Source organism: Schistocerca serialis, chromosome 6 (genome assembly GCF_023864345.2).
Source record: "Schistocerca serialis cubense isolate TAMUIC-IGC-003099 chromosome 6, iqSchSeri2.2, whole genome shotgun sequence".
NCBI classification, from domain to species: Eukaryota; Metazoa; Arthropoda; class Insecta; order Orthoptera; family Acrididae; genus Schistocerca; species Schistocerca serialis.
In genome coordinates, this window is record NC_064643.1 from 25,299,096 (window position 1) to 25,317,189 (window position 18,094).

The window sequence follows — 18,094 nt, forward strand, 5'->3', positions numbered from 1 at the left end:
AATGAATATCTTGAAACATAAAAATTTATTGCCAAATACCTAAAAAGAAAAAAGATAATTATTTGCGTTAAATATAATGTATGGAAGCTGAACCTTCAGTTGTAATAATATGAAGGCTAAAACAATTTAAATACTGTTATATGATTTAAAAACATGTATTGTAAATCACAATGATCTGTCCAATATTGTACAGTATACCTTGTACAACAAATGATCAAAAGGACCAATAAAAATGTTATGTAATGTAACTGCTCAAAAGTAACATGCTCCTAAAATAGCATGAACACATTGGATTTATTTTATGAGCATAACATGATGTCACAGGAACAACGATGTGAATGACATAATCTGCTACTAAAAAATCATGCATAAAAATACTTGAAAATGGCCTAAGGCCGAAATTGTACAATCGTACAGGAAATAAAGAGAATGGCAGCTGAAGGCCTCAAGACATCATAAAAGAAAAAAAAAAAGGAGTATGTGTAGCCACTGGACTCACAGATTCCCGAAGCTTGAAATCAGAGCCATGGGATCGAGTTACAGTGACACCAGGTGGTATCATATGCTTCATGTGAGTGGAAAAAGATGCAGATAAAATGAAGGTGGTAGCAGCTGAGAAGGGAGTGAAACACGGTTGCAGCTATCATAATATTATTCAGTGGAAATGTTGGGAAGCTGTGACAGATATGGACAAAAAATTTGGAAAGGGTTTTGAAGTTCAGCGATAAGAAATATTTTTTCTTGGAGGTACGTTTTGTCTTTGCAACTAAATGAAAGGCAGTTTGTTTTTTGCCATATGCGTTTCACTTCTTTCATTTATGAAGCATCTTTAGTGGCCTGAAATACATATTTGTTTTTATATCTATGATAAAAATGCATTAGGTAGTAGTCCAAATATGTTACTATGTTATGTTTTCTTATGTTTTTCTCTTGTTTTTCCGATTAGAAACAACATTTATAGCACTAGTTTCATGAGGTTAAATTATCATTTGGTGTTACTTATGATTTCCATTGATGCTAGTTCATATGTGTGGTCCTGGAGATGTGTTCGCTTGTTCCCCATAATCCAGATGGCGGATTTCTGTTATTTTTTCACCCACCTTTATTGCAACAACTCACTTGCACTTTCACTATGTGTTCACCATGTGGTGTTTACCACGGGTAATGCCAATTGTCGCTGTGTGCTTATCTTTCGTCTTTTGTTTATGTTGTGTGTATGGCTTGATATTTTTCATTTGTTGTGTGTGTGTGTGTGTGTGTGTGTGTGTGTGTGTGTGAGAGAGAGAGAGAGAGAGAGAGAGAGAGATGTTCCACATCTCTGTTATTGTTTTAATGACTGATCTGTGAGTAACTGCTTTTATTGATTTTCTCATTAAGTACTTCCTTATTCATTGCAAGGACTCTTTGTATATGAAAGTTTCCCTGTAATGTCTGGAGTTTTTTTGTTGTAGTTGTTCACCTTAATAATTTTCATGTCCTGTTCCATGTTGGATAGTTCATGCCCTTGTTTTATCAGGTATCCAGCAGAGGTAGAATTGCTATTCTTATATTTCCAACTTCTTACAAGTTCTTTATACCTTGTTTTGAGGGGGACTGATGACCTTAGCTGTTTAGTCCCCCTTAAACATCCCAACAACCACCACCGCCACCTTGTTTTGAAATTCCCACCTGTCATCACCAGATATACTGGTTCATGTTCTTGGCATTCTAACTAGTATATTCCTGTGTTCAAAAAGATTTCGGGCTTGCAGCCAGTCGTCATAAACTTCACTGCACGATATTTCGACTGTACAACTGCCAACCATCTTCAGGTGAGCCGAACGAGGACTGACAAAGACGTTCTCAACTCCATCTTATATAGTGCACTGATAGTAATGCTGCGCATGCGTTGCAGTCGCAGAGACAGATAGGGCCACACCTCCCAGTGGCAGCGCCCTTGCTGGTGGAATTGCAATACTCAGCTGCCGTGGGTATTGTCACTGGCCGCAGCTATCGAACTCTTCTGGGGTCTTCGTCTCGAGCAAATTTCGGAGACAATGGGATTCCATGCATTATTCAATTGGTAACCACTGTCACGGTTCATTAGATTTCCCGCAATGCGTATTTCCACTGATTCTTTGATAATGGAGTCCAAAAAGTTTTTGCAGTGGCCAAAATCGAAGTTTTGTAGTACTCCATTGAATGTCCATTAGAAATACAATGTTCCGCAACTGCGGACTTACTGGCTTGCAGTAGGTGAGTGCATCGTTGTTGTTCTGTACAACACTCTTCCACTGTACGCATTGTCTGTCCTATTTAGGCCATACCACATTAACATGGTATTATGTAAATTCCCGCCTTCCGCAGTGACAAATCATCCTTCATCCATCCATCCCAGCAAATCCGAAATCGTAGAAGGCGGACAAAAAACCACTTTCACATGAAAATGATTAAGAATCCTTGCTATCTTGAAGGAGATATTTCCGACAAAGGGAAGAAAAGCTAGGGACTTGGCTGGGACGTTCTCCTCTTTATCCACTTCCCGGTTCCTGGCTCTAGTTGAGAACGCCCTGTTAATTTGCCGGGTCAAGCACCCATTGTCTCTGAACACCATCCTCAAATGTGCCAGTTCCATAGGCAAATTCTCTGCATCCGACACCGTGTGTGCCCTGTGTACAAGGGTTTTAAGTACACTCACAGTCTGGGATGGGTGATGGCAACTTGATAAATGCAAATACAAATCAGTGTGAGTGGGCTTCCGATAGACAGAATGTCCCACAGTGCCGTCGCTCTTCTGTTTAACCAAAACATCCAGGAATGGAAGGCAGCCATCTTTCTCTAGTTCCATAGTAAATCGAATATTCTCATGGATGGAGTTAAGATGATGAAAAAACTCCATTAACTTTTCTTCTCTGTGGGGCCACACTATGAAAGTGTCATCGACATAGCTCCAAAAAACAGTTCATTTACAGACCGCTGATTCAAGTGCTCTCTCCTCAAAATCCTCCATAAGGAGGTTAGCCACCAGAGGAGACAGAGGGCTGCCCATGGTGACACCGTCAGACTGTTCATAATATTCCTGGTTAAACATAAAATAAGTTGAGGAAAGAGTACTGCTTTGTTTCAACATAATGTCTGATTCAAACTGTTGACCAATTAGAATCAAGGAATCTGCAAGAGGTACTTTTGTGAAAAGGGAAATTACATCAAAACTCACTAGAAGATCTGAACTACTTAAAGGGGGTAGGACGTCAAACGAGCCGACTTTGAGCAGGAGAGGCACCACAGGACATTTTAATTTCCACTGTCTATACTTTTACAAGTAAATTCATAAAACTTTGTCAGCACGACCAGGAAGGATTCAGGATTCACACTCGTAGCAGCGGAAGTTAAAAAACATGACAAAATAATTTTTTTTACATGTGAAATTTCATCATTTTTCCACTTACTATTGGCTGCATTTGTTGCTATAGGTACACTTTTCTTCATAAGTAAGAGAGACTGTTCGATGAATTTTGCACAGCATACAAACCGTACTTACAGCTGTCTGAAACTCTAGAATCTATTTAATTTTTGAAAAAATGAATGAGCTGTTATGTTTTATACTTTATGTTTAGAAAAAAAATTAGATTTTGTAGTTAATTATCTCAATTTTTACCACAGCTTTTAATAGATTTGGAAAATTCTAGAGTTTCATACACCTGTAAGTATGGTTTGTATGCTGTGCAAAATTCATCAAAGAATCTCTCTTACTTGTGAAGAAAAATGTACCTACAGCAACAAATGCAGCCAACAGTAAGCGAAAAAATGATGAAATTTCATACCTAAAAAAAAAAATCATTTTGTTATATTTTTGCACTTCCACTGCTATGATTGTGAATACTGAATCCTTCCTGGTCATGCTGACAAAGTTTTATGACTTTATTTGTAAAAGTATAGACAGCAGAAAATAAAATGTCCTGTGGTGCCTCTCCTGCTCCAAGTCTGACGTCCTACCCCGCCTTAAGTGGAGAGCCCCCAGTCTATTAATAAAATCAGCAGAGTTCCGTATATGGTGTGAACATTTGCCAACAAATGGTCTCAACAAAGAAGCTAGATGTTTGGCTAAATCATATGTGGGTGCGTCAATATTACTGACTATAGGCCGTAAAGGCAGACCTTCTTTATGCACTTTAGGAAGAGCATACAGTCTCGGTGGTACACTCCTTGGTATATATCTGGTTTGTCTGTTGTTGTTTGTAAATGTGACAGGAATGGGTATCTCATTCCATAAGCAATGTGTAATCCCTGTTTCTCTAGTGTATTTGTTATTCTGTGTGTATATTAAATTGCGCCATTTCTTTCTGTTAGTTATGTCTGTTAGTTTGTGTTTCTTTGTGTGTTGTAGTGTCTATGGCATTTTTAAGTGTTTGTGTTCTCTGCTTGTTTTCATTTTTCTTTAGTTATATTTTGATTTTGGGGTTGAGTCTTTTGCACTATATGGATTTTATAAACATTGTTTGGCAATTAGTTGTATGGTTGTAATTCTTTTTCATGGTTTTCTTGGCTGAGTGGTATATGTCATAGGGCTGATAATTTTTTATTTTACTGATAGTTGGTTGAAGCATGTGTAATTGTATCTGTGGCTCTTCGCTTTCTGAATATGTCAAATGTTTGCCTACTGCTGTCTCTCTTTATTGTTATATCCACGAAATGTATTTGATTTTGTGTTTCTTTTTCCATGGTGAATTGAATTTATTTATTTATTTATTTATTTTCATGCTGTTTATGTCTGTATGAAGTTTATCTATTTACTCTGTTGGTTCATTCACCCTACAGATTATGACATCCACAGATTTGTTGCTGTTGTTGTGGTCTTCAGTCCAGACACTGGTTTGATGCAGCTCTCCATGCTACTCTATCCTGTGCAAGCTTCTTCATCTCCCAGTACCTACTGCAACCTACATCCTTCTGAATCTGCTAAGTGTGTTCATCTCTTGGTCTCCCTCTACGATTTTTACCCTCCACGCTGCCCTCCAATGCTAAATTTGTGATCCCTTGATGCCTCAGAACATGTCCTACTAACCGATCCCTTCTTCTGGTCAAGTTGTGCCACAAACTCCTCTTCTCCTTAATTCTGTTCAATACTTCATCATTAGTTATGTGATCTACCGATCTAATCTTCAGCATTCTTCTGTAGCACCACATTTCGAAAGCTTCTATTCTCTTCTTGTACAAACTATTTATAAACGACTTCCTGACACTTAAACCAATACTTGATGTTAACGAATTTCTCTTCTTCAGAAATGCTTTCCTTGCCATTGCCAGTCTGCTGATGGTCGAAGTAGAGAAGATATAAAATGTAGTTATTTTGCCCCTCAAATAGCAAAACTCATTTACTACTTTAAGTGTCTCACTTCCTAATCTAATTCCTTCAACATAACCCGACTTAATTCAACTACATTCCATTATCCTCGTTTTGCTTTTGTTGATGTTCATCTTATATCCTCCTTTCAAGGCACTGTCCATTCCGTTCAACTGCTCTTCCAAGTCCTTTGAGGTTTGCCGATGTCATTGTAATTCTATCAGAGACAGCAAAGTTTTTATTTCTTCTCCGTGAATTTTAATACCTACTCCGAATTTTTCTTTTGTTTCCTTCACTGCTTGCTCAATATACAGATTGAACAACATCGGGGAGAGGCTACAACCCTGTCTCAATCCCTTCCCAACTACTGCTTCCCTTTCATGTCCCTCGACTCTTATAACTGCCATCTGGTTTCTGTACAAATTGTAAATAGCCTTTCGTTCCCTGTATTTTACCCCTGCCACCTGTACCAGTAAACAATTATGTGTCATTTCCTTATGATGTTTTTATCAAAGAATGTGTTTTCTATGTGGCTGATAAATATGTTTGCCAATGTTTCTGATACTGACGATCACACTGGAAGGCCATCTTTTTGTAAGTAAAATTCCTTTTCAAACTGGAAGTAATTTTTGGATGTGATTGCTTGAAGGGTTTTGGTCTTTTCATTTCTGCCGGTAGTTTGTTAAATGTCAGTAGATTTTCTTCAATTAGTTTTATTGTGTCTGCACTGGGTATCAAGTTGTACATATTCTCTTTGTTGAAAATTATGAGAGGTGCTGTTTGTGATATGTGTAAGTCTTTTATTTGTGTTATGCACTCAGTTGTGTGTTTCACTGTTCTGCTGCTCTTCATTTCATATTGCTGTGTTACAATTTTTTCATGTGTTTTGCCACATGGTAGGTAGTGCATTCATCAAGTTGATAATGGCCCTCACTGGAATAAGGGGTTTGTGAACCTCAGGTCAGCCTCAGTGTTGGAGATTTTGGGTTCTATTGTGTGATGTGTTGTTTTTGTTTACCTGTGAGTATGTGTTTGATGTCTTTGAAATTGTTTGTTATGTGTGTCAGGAAATGTGCTGCTGGATTGGATTTCAGTTTTCTGATATTGTTCAAGGAGATGATGATGTGGCGTAACAAGCTTGCTACGCCACACTGGGAAGGGAGCCGAAAGAAAGGCACGCGTACACACACGCCGACCGGCGTCAAGTCTGGAACAGGATAACTATTGAATGGTAGCAAGAAAAGTACGTAGCTGCTTTATACTTAACTTTTATTCTTTAATGAATACAGCGTTCTTCTTGAGACATTTATACGATAACTCTCAAACTAGGTAAGGCTAATGGCGCCTTGCTAGGTCGTAGCCATGGACTCAGCAGAAGGCTATTCTAACTGGCTCTCGGCAAATGAGAGGAAGGCTTCATCCGTATTGTCGCTAGCAATGTCGTCCGTACAACTGGGGCGAGTGCTATATCGTATCTCGAGACCTGCCTTGTGGTGGCGCTAGGTCTGTGATCACACAGTGGCGACACGCGGGTCCGACTTGTACTAAATGGACCGCGACCGATTTAAGCTACCACCTAGCAAGTGTGGTGTCTGGCGGTGACACCACAGATGAAATCTTTGATTTTTTTTCTATATATTGCTCTTCATTGATCAGTACTGTGCTGCTCCCTTTATGAGCTCTACTGACGATGCTTTAATTTAATTTCATTTTATTATCTACCTGTCAATCATTTATACGAATATGATGTTATTAAGGTGTAGCTTTCCTGTTAATTTCTTAGTTGTGTTGTTTTCTGTTTGAAGTTTGTTGGCGACATTTTAATTCTGACAGAGAAAAGGTTTGCTGCTGACATTATAATCCTGTCAGAGGGACCATATGACTCGGAAAAGCAGTTTAACAGGATGGCTACTGTCTTGGAAAGAGATTATAAGATGAACATCAACAAAAGTAAAATGAGGGTAATGGCATGTAGTCAAATTAAATCAGGCAGTACTGAGAGAATCAGATTCAGAAATGAGATACTAAATGAGTGAATGAGTTTTGCTATTTGAGCAGCAAAATAAATGATGCTGGTTAAAGTAGAGAAGACGTGAAGCAGCAAGTGAAAATATGAAGAAAATCACTTCTGAAAAAGAGCACAGGAAGTCTTTTCTGGCTGGAGTAAAGCCTCATATAAATGTGAAACATGTAAAATAAACAGTTCAGATAAGAAAAGAATAGAAGTTTTTGGAATAAGATGGTGCAAAAGAATGCTGTAGATTAGATGGGTAAATCGAATACCCAAGGAGAAAGTAGACAGAAACTGGGGAAGAAAAATATTTATGGCACAACTTGATTAAAAGAAAGGATTTGTCAGTAGGTCCCAACCTGGGACACAAACAAATTGTCAGTTTGTTATTGGAGGGAAGTACGGTGGGTAAAAACTGTACAGGGATATGATGGCTCAAATATGTGGCTGGAAGACAGCAGTTTCCAACTGGAATGTGTCTTCAGGATGTCATACTGATAAGCAGTGGCATTAAAGCACTGTCCCATTCTGTACCACTTCTTGGTATGCTCTATATTTAGGAACCCATTGCCAAACACACAGTGTGAATTGCAGGGTAATCTAACAGGTGTAGATCTTTTGTTACCTGAGATTGACGAGCTTTTCTGGAAACTTTTCAAACGGAACTCCAGCGACAACGGAATAATCGAATGTCAGGCAGCGCACACCTGACAATTCGAGGATGCTGCTCACACCCGGTTGCAGCCTCGCAAAAGCCATATTTTCCATTCGAAGCGTGTGAAGTCGCGGCAGCCCGACGAGGTAGGAGAACAGGGCCCCGCCGAGTGTTCTGCAATCTGTCACGTCCAATCTGAAACAAACCACGATTGTGCTGTCGTTTATTTGGGGACAAGCTGGTAGAGAAAATTGTAATGGATTTTACTTCCAGTTGTTGCCAGCAAAACAGAGAATCTTTGATGGAAATCAAAAAATTATGAATATCTTAAAGTAAAAGCAATTAAACTCCAATACAATGTATCGGTTTAGTGCATAAGTTCGTAGCATTTTTCCATAAGTTTAATAAACACAAAAGACACACATAACAGTCTTTAGTCGTCAATAATATGTTCTCCATCACTATTTACAACGTCTGGGGTAACATTTCAGTTCTGCAGCAGTAGAAATCATTTGGTTTTGAGGCAAAGAACTTGTTGAGCCATGTTTGAAGCACATTTTCATCCAGAAATGAATTTCCTTTAAAGTTGTTTGATAGAGAGTAGAAAAGGTGAAAACTGAGGGTGCAAGATCAGATGGGTGTGGTGTGACTTCCCAATCCAATTCCTGTCAGTCTAGCAGAATGCAGGCATGCATTATTGTGGAGCAGCATCACTTGACCCCATCTTCCTGGTCACTGTTCTCAGATTACATCTGCAAGATGTGTCAGTTTTTGACAGTTATCGTCAGCAGTGACTGTTACACCTCGGGGAAGTACACCCCTCCGTTGCCGTTCCACCAGATGCATAAAATTATTTTTTGTGGATGTGCACAGGTCTTTACGCAGGGAGTTGCTGCTTAATTTGGGCTCAGCCTCATTTCTTTTCCTTACGTTATCATAAAGGAACCTTTTCTCACCACTAGTCACGATACAGGATAGGAATGGTCAGTGTTGTTCACGAGCCAGTGGACGATAAATAAGCAGAGACGCACATATGGCTACCCACTGATTTTTGTGATTTTGGCTTGGACCATGTGGTATCCATGCAGCCAATTTTTGAACCTTCCCCCCTGCATGCAAATATCATATGATGGTGAAATGATCATAGTTCATCACATTTGGCAGTCCTCAAGAACACCAACCTGGATCATTGTGGATTCAAGCATCTGAATGATCATCATCAAACCCTGAAGGTCTTCCTGAATGTGGAGAGTACTAATAAGAAAATGATACTCTCTAAGGACAGGCATAGGGCAAAATGTGTTCTTGTACTTTCACATATGTATCTCCAACAATATGACAGCTAAAATACTAAACTTGAGGCTATTATGTACAACATAATGCTTGATATTCTGTGCAGTTTTTGGTTGACAATGCATGATGACAAACATCTTATAAGGATTTTATTTTTCAATTACCACTGTTTAGCCGGCCGCAGTGGCCATACGGTTCTAGGCGCTTCAGTCCGGAACCGCGTGACTGCTATGGTCGCAGGTTCGAATCCTGCCTCGGGCATGGATGTGTGTGATGTGCTTAGGTTAGTTAGGTTTAAGTAGTTCTAATTTCTAGGGGACTGATGACCTCAGATGTTAAGTCCCATAGTGCTCAGAGCTATTTGAACCATTTTGAACCATTATTTCTATAACCTTTTCTCGTAAACTACTCGAGCAATAAAAGTGGAATTTCACAGTTTACATCTACATAAGTGTGTGGAACCGATTTTTGTTTAAGGTCGTAGTTGCTTTGAAATTAATTTTTCAGTTTTGTGTTACCAGGGACTGCTCTATATTTCTCAAATTTTAAAGGAGAACTTTTCTCAGAGAAAATATAATGGAAAACTGCTGAGCAGGATTATTCAGTAATCTTAAGAACTACAGCAAATATCAGAATGTTAGCTTTTACAGTTCCTGAGAAAAAGGTACATTATAGCTAAGAAAAGTCAGTTTATGGCAATTGACATTTAAACTTTTTATTTAAATTTTTGACAATATTGGTGTACATCTAGTGACTAATGATGCCCATGTCCTGAATCTTTTTTTTCTTCCTCGTCTTCCTGGAGTAGCAGGCACGTCTCATGCACACATGACTGCCGACTGCAGCATCTCGCTGTGTGTGTGTGTGTGTGTGTGTGTGTGTGTGTGTGTGGGAGGGGGGGGAGGGGGGGGGGCGGTTGGGTGGGCCTGTCTGCAACTTACGTGTCGTGTCTTCTTTAAGGCGAATCGCAATCTGTCTTTTTCTACATTGTTGATACTTCAAATTTTGCATTTTTCTTTCTGCTGCCTGAGCTTTCTCCAGTAATGCTTCATCAATGCTTGTGTGCGTCTCGAGTGTGAATGCACCTGGATGGAAGGCCGGTCTCTGCATGCGCTTAACCTTACCTGCATTTCTACTATCGAATGCTAGACAGACGTCACATGAAGGGATGTTCACAACAATTGAGGATACAAATAGTGTTTTTGGACAACGCATCCAAACAAGGTGATTCTAGTTCTCATTTACATTCTGTGTTTTCCCGTGTACACATTTTTTCAGCAGTTCAGGATTGGCTAGATACCTGAAAGTTAGTTTTATAGCATCTAAAACAGCAAGTGGCAAACGATGTTTGTTAGTGTATGGCTTTCCACTGGCTTCTGCCTGAAGATATTTGCATCACTATATGTCACAAAGGGAATGTTGAGGATCACCATCTGTGGAAAGTCTATGAAAGAATTTGCCCACACGACTTGCACATTGTTTCCACACTACGAAGTTACCCCCGATGGGTTTTTTGTAAGTGTGAACTTCCTTCTAATTTCTTGCCTTTCATTTCTTTCTTCAATTAGAGTAGTCTACCCCCCATTCACTTTTGAATATGCCACACACAGTCCAGGTTTTCAAATTTAGTTTTTGTGAGCCATAACAATTGCTCTCTCAAACAGTCTTAAAAGCACTGGAAGGTCCATTACCTAGAAACTTCACATAACTAACACCATATTTTTCAACTGACCTCTGGAATATTAGTTTTGTCCCCGCTGCTTCCATTCCACCACTTAGCCCCAAGTTTCTTGCTGCATACTTTCTTGTGCTCCTGCTGCCACCTTTCTTCTTCACTGCCATCATTGTTCTTTCTTGTGTCACACTGAGAGCAATACTTGCTCATTACTTGGAAGACTAAGATTTTCCCTGTATCTACACTAATGACATGTTACACCACGATGTAGTGTATTGCCCCTTTTCATCCAGGTTTCGTCACAAGAGACTCACAATGTCTTTTTCCCCTTCATTGTTAATGTCTACAGCTTCCTCAATAGCTGCTTTCATATCCTTGCACTCAACTCCAAGAGTACTGAAAAGTGTTCTGTTGTAATCACTGATCCTAGATACTAGTGCAGGCAAGTTCAAAAATGGTTCAAATGGCTCTGAGCACTATGGGACTTAACAGCTGAGGTCATCAGTCGCCTAGAACTTAGAACTACTTAAGCCTAACTAACCTAAGGACATCACACACATCCATGCCCGAGGCAGGATTCGAACCTGCGACCGTAGCAGTTGCGCGGTTCCCGACTGAAGCGCCTAGAACTGCTCGGCCACACCGGCCGGCAGGCAAGTTCATCAAGCCACAAAACAGATTTGTGCCTTCTCTGCCTACACCTAAGCATCTCATGCCACAACTCAATCTTGTATTCACCTCATACATCTTCCCGTGGAGAGCAGAAGTCTTGAACTGAACAGCGTACTTACAAACTTTACACTTTATTATTATCAATTACTTAAAATGCTAATACGGTCACTGTCACTGTACAGTGCCCACAGTTACCATATGCACGTGAAACAATCATATAGGCAAGTATTTCTAAATCCACTGGGAAACTCATCTTTGGCACAGCATCATCATCCTCGATGAACTCGATGACTCTGTCGAAAATTGTACTACACCCTTTGGAATAGCGTCTGCAGCACTGTTATTTAAATTTCCTGTACCTTTTACAGGTGAAATTTGACGTTTCCTCACTTTATTGAATATGCATCCACTAATAGAATGTTGTCTACTCCCGGGGCCTTGTTTCGACTCAGGTCTTTCAGTGCTCTGTCAAACACTTCGTGCAGTATCGTATCTCCCATTTCATCTTCATCAACATCCTCTTCCATTTCCATAATATTGTCCTCACGAACATCGCCCCTGTATAGACCCTCTATATACTCCTTCCACCTTCCTGCTTTCCCTTCTTTGCTTAGAACTGGGTTTCCATCTGAGCTCTCGATATTCATACAAGTCGTTCTCTTTTCTCCAAAGGTATCTTTAATTTTCCTGTAGGCAGTATCTATCTTACCCTTCGTGAGACAAGCCTCTACATCCTTACATTTGTCCTCTAGCCATCCCTGCTTAGCCATTTTGCACTTCCTGTCGATCTCATTTTTGAGACGTTTGTATTCCTTTTTGCCTGCTTCACTTACTGCGTTTTTATATTTTCTCCTGTCATCAATTAAATTCAATATTTCTTCTGTTATCCAAGGATTTCTACTAGCCCTCGGCTTTTCACCTACTTGATCCCCTGCTGCCTTCTCTATGTCATCTCTCAAAGCTACCCATTCTTCTTCTACTGTATTTCTTTCCCCCATTCCTGTCAATTGTTCCCTTATGCTCTCCCTGAAACTCTGTACAACCTCCGGTTCTTTCAGTTTATCCAGGTCCCATCTCCTTAAATTCCCATCTTTTTTGCAGTTTCTTCAGTTTTAATCTACAGTTCATAACCAATAGATTGTGCTCAGAGTCCACATCTGCCCCTGGAAATGTCTTTGAGATTTAGGAACCAGGTTTTAAATTGTGTCTTACCTTTATATAATCTATCTGAAACCTTTTAGTATCTCCAGGGTTCTTCCATGTATACAACCTTCTTTCATGATTCTTGAACCAAGTGTTAGCTATGATTAAGTTATGCTCTGTGAAAAATTCTACCAGGTGGCTTCCTCTTCCATTTCTTAGCCCCAATCCATATTCACCTACTACGTGGAGGAGTACAAGGACAAATTATCGATTTTTCCTTTTTTGTAAGTGAAGTACTCACAGTGAAATGTATTCCTTGGTACTATTTGTGTATAGACATTCTGACAAACATTAATTATAAAGGGCAATCAAAAAGTTCCCATTCGAAGGCCGTACAGTCTGGGATTGCAATCGCGCAAAATGGCTGTGAGCACTGAGGCAATCCTCCCACCTACACACCAAGTCGAAGGCACCTGCTCGGAAGAACACCGTGTCCTGCTCGCAGAGAAGTCCGTAACTGCCTGCCGCACACCTTCGTCCGGCAGGAATTGTCGACCCTTCGGGGACTTTTTTAAGGTACCGCCGGCAGGATAATCGAACAGGGAGAAATTGGGACTGAAGGGCAGGTGCTCGAGTGTCTCCCATTTATCTCTAATGGGTGAAGCCAACCTCCTAGATCAGCTGGCGTCTCGTGTCAAACTGTCACAGGCACGGAAGTTGGTGTACGATTCCTGAACTGTGGTTTTCAACAGATGTGCTGCCCGAAACACATTCTCTGTTCTCTGACTGGTGTTTGTCCTTCAGCAGCTGAGAAAAGAACAGCAGCACATTGGTCCAGTTTGGACACATTTGGTACTAATATTGCCACGGCACACTTTTTCCGCACACGTGTCAGGAAGACACGAATGCCTCACTAAGCTGTCCCTACACATCAGAGCTCATATATCACCGTCGGACATGTGCTGTGTCGCATATACACTACAACAGTGCCCTCGAACAGAAACTTTTTGATAACTTCTTCTGCAGTGACAGTGGTAGCGGAGGTACCTTCCACTGCAAACTATAAGGTGTCTTGCAGATTGCAGATGTAGAAATGACTTTACAGAGATCTGATTTGCTCGAATAGTTTGATTATTGTAAGAAATGTGAAAGTAAGACGAGCTTCTCACTTTGTATCTTCACTCGTCTGGGAAATTACACTGCTTTCCATTAAAACTGCAACATCAGGAATCTGGCCATTAAAACTGCAACATCAGGAATGAAAACAAATACCACTTTTCTTATTGTGGGTCTGCAGTATAGTAAGAACATACACTATTATATTTTAGGTGATTTGAGGGAATACATTTAGTAGGGAGGCGCCACCTCAGGTAGCATCAGACTCTGACCTGGCCATACATCGAGCTGGCTCAATGAGGAGAAAATGCCGAGTGCTGTAACTTAAACTTTGCACAGTGCAAGAGGAGTCAAAATAAGCTAACACATGTCTAAGCTTATTCGGGAAAACAACAGTCAAAGTTTTTTAGCTACTTTACGTGTGTGTCTTTTAGAGCACAGTAATCTCAGGTGAAATGGTGTCACAATGGCTAGTGATGCAGCCTCTCAGTTTTGTGCCCCACGTTCAAAACCCAATTACTGCTTTTATTTATTTATTTTATTTATTTTACATTTATCTACCCATGTCCATAGAAGATTACTACATGATGTTTCTTATCAAGTTAAGTATACAAGGGCATTATACTAATTGTAAAATTATGACTGTGTTTCACAATAAGTGTCATGCATTTATTATATAGTATATGTGTGTACAATATTTTCAGGCGTTACAATCCTTTTAAATGCCCACATTCTTATATTTCGTTCTTATATCAGTCCTTATATTAATTCTTATATTTTATTCTTACATATACTCTGTGCCAGAGGTCATCAGTCACAGTGGTGGCACAATATTCTCTCAGCGGCCTGTGGCCAAATTTATGAAACAGACTAGAGGTGCGGAGAACTCACTGGCCACGGCAACAGCTGACCGCCCTCTGGATTGAGGTGATTCGGTTTGCGCATTATGTTGTCAGAAGATGTTCCAGAGACCTCAAAAGTCATGTCACAGGTCAGAAAAGTAAGAAATTAACAGACGTAATCTTGTTATGTACTTGAGGCCACCTCGTACTATTGCGCCAGGTGTCAGGCTTGAACGAGTACCACAAATGTTATCTTGCAATGCTTCTTCCTCCTCTCGACCTCCACATGTTGGTGCGTGTATCTTCAAGTGTGCTCAGAATGGGGACTTTTATGGAAAAATGATGCGGTTTCACTCCTGTGACCACTGTCCTTGTCAGACACACTGCTACCGACACATCTCTCACAGCGTCCACGTCAAGGGAAGCCGCGACGACAATTGCCGTGTCGTGACATTCCAGAGACCTCAAAAGTCATGTCACAGATCAGAAAAGTAAGAAATTAACAGACGTGATCTTGTGCCCCCTACATTGTCCCACTATCCACGTCGTGTACTCGTCCTGCTGCAAATGACCCGTAAACCGACTCGGCAGACGTGATGTGGCTCTACGACCCTGCGAGGCTGAGGAAGCGATAAATCTGTCCTCTCGGACATTATCATTGCAGACATAGTGTAATGGTACTTTGACTTCCGCGCCTCCGCCAATACAAAGATATAATTTACGATCGCGCACGCAGAAGAGAGCTGCGCCAGCGACCGATTTTTATAAATAATTTTGTCCGTCTTTATAGTTTTGCGTAGGTTTTTGTTTTTAAGAACTAATTGAGGACTCTCTCTCTTGTCTTGATACGAAGGACGTGTATTTTTCAGCGATGTGTTGAATGTGCTTTTGGGTGGAAATTAAAATTAAAATTACATTACAAAGCGAGGTTGTTTCAATAGTGATTCGAGGGAGTTATCATCAAATTTGTAAACTGATCATGACAGTGGCAACTTGAAGAAGTTTTCAACAGACGGAGAAAAGTGAAAGACGGGTCGTCCTACAAGAGAAATTAGGAGGACAGCCATGAAGACTACATTGTAATTAATACTGCGTGTCTAACAAGATTATAAGGTAAATTTCAATTAGTTTCTGATGCTATTTCCGTACAGTCGCTTTTTGTAGTGTTGCCGACCCGGTCTGCTATGCACGGTCAAATTACAGCACGATCTCAATCAATAATACGAAGTCCGCCCTATCCGTAACTGAAACCACCAAAATTCCAAACCCAATCAGATTTTCTATTTTTCACGGCAGAACCCCGAGGAGAAGGGTACACTACAATTGGCGTCTTGGTGACAGGACTTGCTATCTTCACATTTGATACAAGTGCAGTTATTATAAATTTTGGACATTTTATCTAATTTTAACCACTTAATAGCATCAGAAAATGAATTTGGACTAAGTCCCGTTCATTTCAATTGTAATGTTACATGCATGAAATTTACAACAATATTGGTTTCCCTGTTATTAATTTGTGTTAATTTTCATTTTGATGCTGAGGAAATTAATTTGGTAAAAAAAAAAAAAAAAAGAAAGGAAAAGGGTAACGTTCCATAAAATAATTTGCACGGACGCGAAAGAAAAATTTTGGATTGAAAACTGTATATTTGACGCTACATTTGCATCATAAGAGTGAAGAAAAAAAAAAATTGGTGAGTACAGAAATTTACATTTTTTCCAGTTTCAAGCAGCCATCTGTACTCCCTTTATTCCGATCCATTTATTTCGAAATTATTTTTTCAAATTGTAGTTAAAATTGATTTACTACTATTATTGCAAAGGATAAGTGAAGAGCATATTCACAGTCATTTATTTGTGAGATGGAAATTTCAGTACCAGTTTAATAATTTAATTTCTAATTAGAAATCATATAGAAATATCCATTTCCATAAGAGAAATTTCAGATTTCAACATATCATATTTAAAATTTTTTTTTTTTTGCCACTGGAAAATTTTATTTGCAATTAATTACGAAAATCGCAAGATGGACGCTAGACGCGTAGAAATTGTTCCCGCGGACGAGCTTAGTGAAAGTGACACATTGCAAAACATGTCCGACAGTCAAATGAAAATTGAACATAATCGTGAGGATGTTCAAGACATAATTTTACCGGTTCGATTAAGACAACAACCCCTATATTTAAAGATATACAGGCGAATGGAGAGTGAGTACTACGCGACAAAACATGACATTCACAATGTCAACTTCAGAACCAGACATCAATCAGTCACGAAAAAATGACGAAACTAAGACACAGGACTCTGACATGCTCAACCAGATTCTGAAGTTACTTGGTGACCAAAACAGAAAACTGACACTTTAGACAAAAGATTTGATGCTTTAGACGACAATTTAAAACGTGACATTGGGAAATTTGACACTAAATTCGATGAACTGACACGGGACATAAAACAAAATTCTGAAAAACAATCGAGACAAATTGCTGACTTGACAGAAACCAGCAGTAGTCTTGAAAGGAAATTTACTGACTTATCAGACAAGGTTACGAGACAATAAAAGGTATTTGTGGAATTCAGTGACGAGACAAAAACAGACTTACAATGATGTAATGAGAAATTGTTAACAGTAGTTTTTGAACAACAGAAAACCAGTACCCAAGTTGACGAATTACGACAGTCACACAATTCCGTAAAAACAAACCAAGAACACTTAGACCTGACGATTACAGACCTTTCAGACAGATTAAATGATGTAACATTGGAGCAGAAATCCTTACAGGAAAATTTAGAAGAACTTGAAGACAGAGCAGATGTAGCATCTTTAAAGAATGGCACAACTCTAGCAGAGAAACTTGTACATGAATGCAAATTATGTGATGATTATTTAGATGAGAAGTGTGAGACAATGACACAGATCATTTTAGATAAGACAAAGGAACAAGTAAAGGGAGAAACAGATAATATTCAGAAAGAGGTACGTAAACTTAAAGAAAATGTAATACCAAGTTCGTCAGTGATACCAAAACCCATAACAGGCAACCAAAACATAAATGAGAATCATAATAATGCTAGACCCAGCACACAGCCGAAAATAGAATTACCAATGAGTGATACAAATCCCAATGAACCATTTTCAATGCTACCACAAGATCAAAATTACTATCAGACATCACCACATACTATGCACAGGTTGACACAAAATGCAGGACCCATAATACCATCGGGAGTAGCTGATGAAACATTAGTACGACATGGATACTTTCAGACATTTTCATGTGATGAGAAAGACAAAGTGCATCCGATTGTTTTCATCCGCTCTTTTGATGGTATTTTCCTGAGACATTGGTTAGAAGCCAATAAA

The 18,094-nt window shown here is 39.5% G+C and overlaps 1 protein-coding gene across 1 annotated transcript in view; it reads right to left on the minus strand.

The window, feature by feature from the left end:
* LOC126484078 (uncharacterized) overlaps positions 1-18,094 on the minus strand; it is a 183,239-nt gene that overhangs the window by 4,232 nt on the left and 160,913 nt on the right. The window contains exon 7 of the mRNA XM_050107450.1: positions 7,960-8,184. The gene's annotated coding sequence lies outside the window, so the exon portion shown is untranslated. The remainder of the gene's footprint in view (positions 1-7,959; positions 8,185-18,094) is intronic.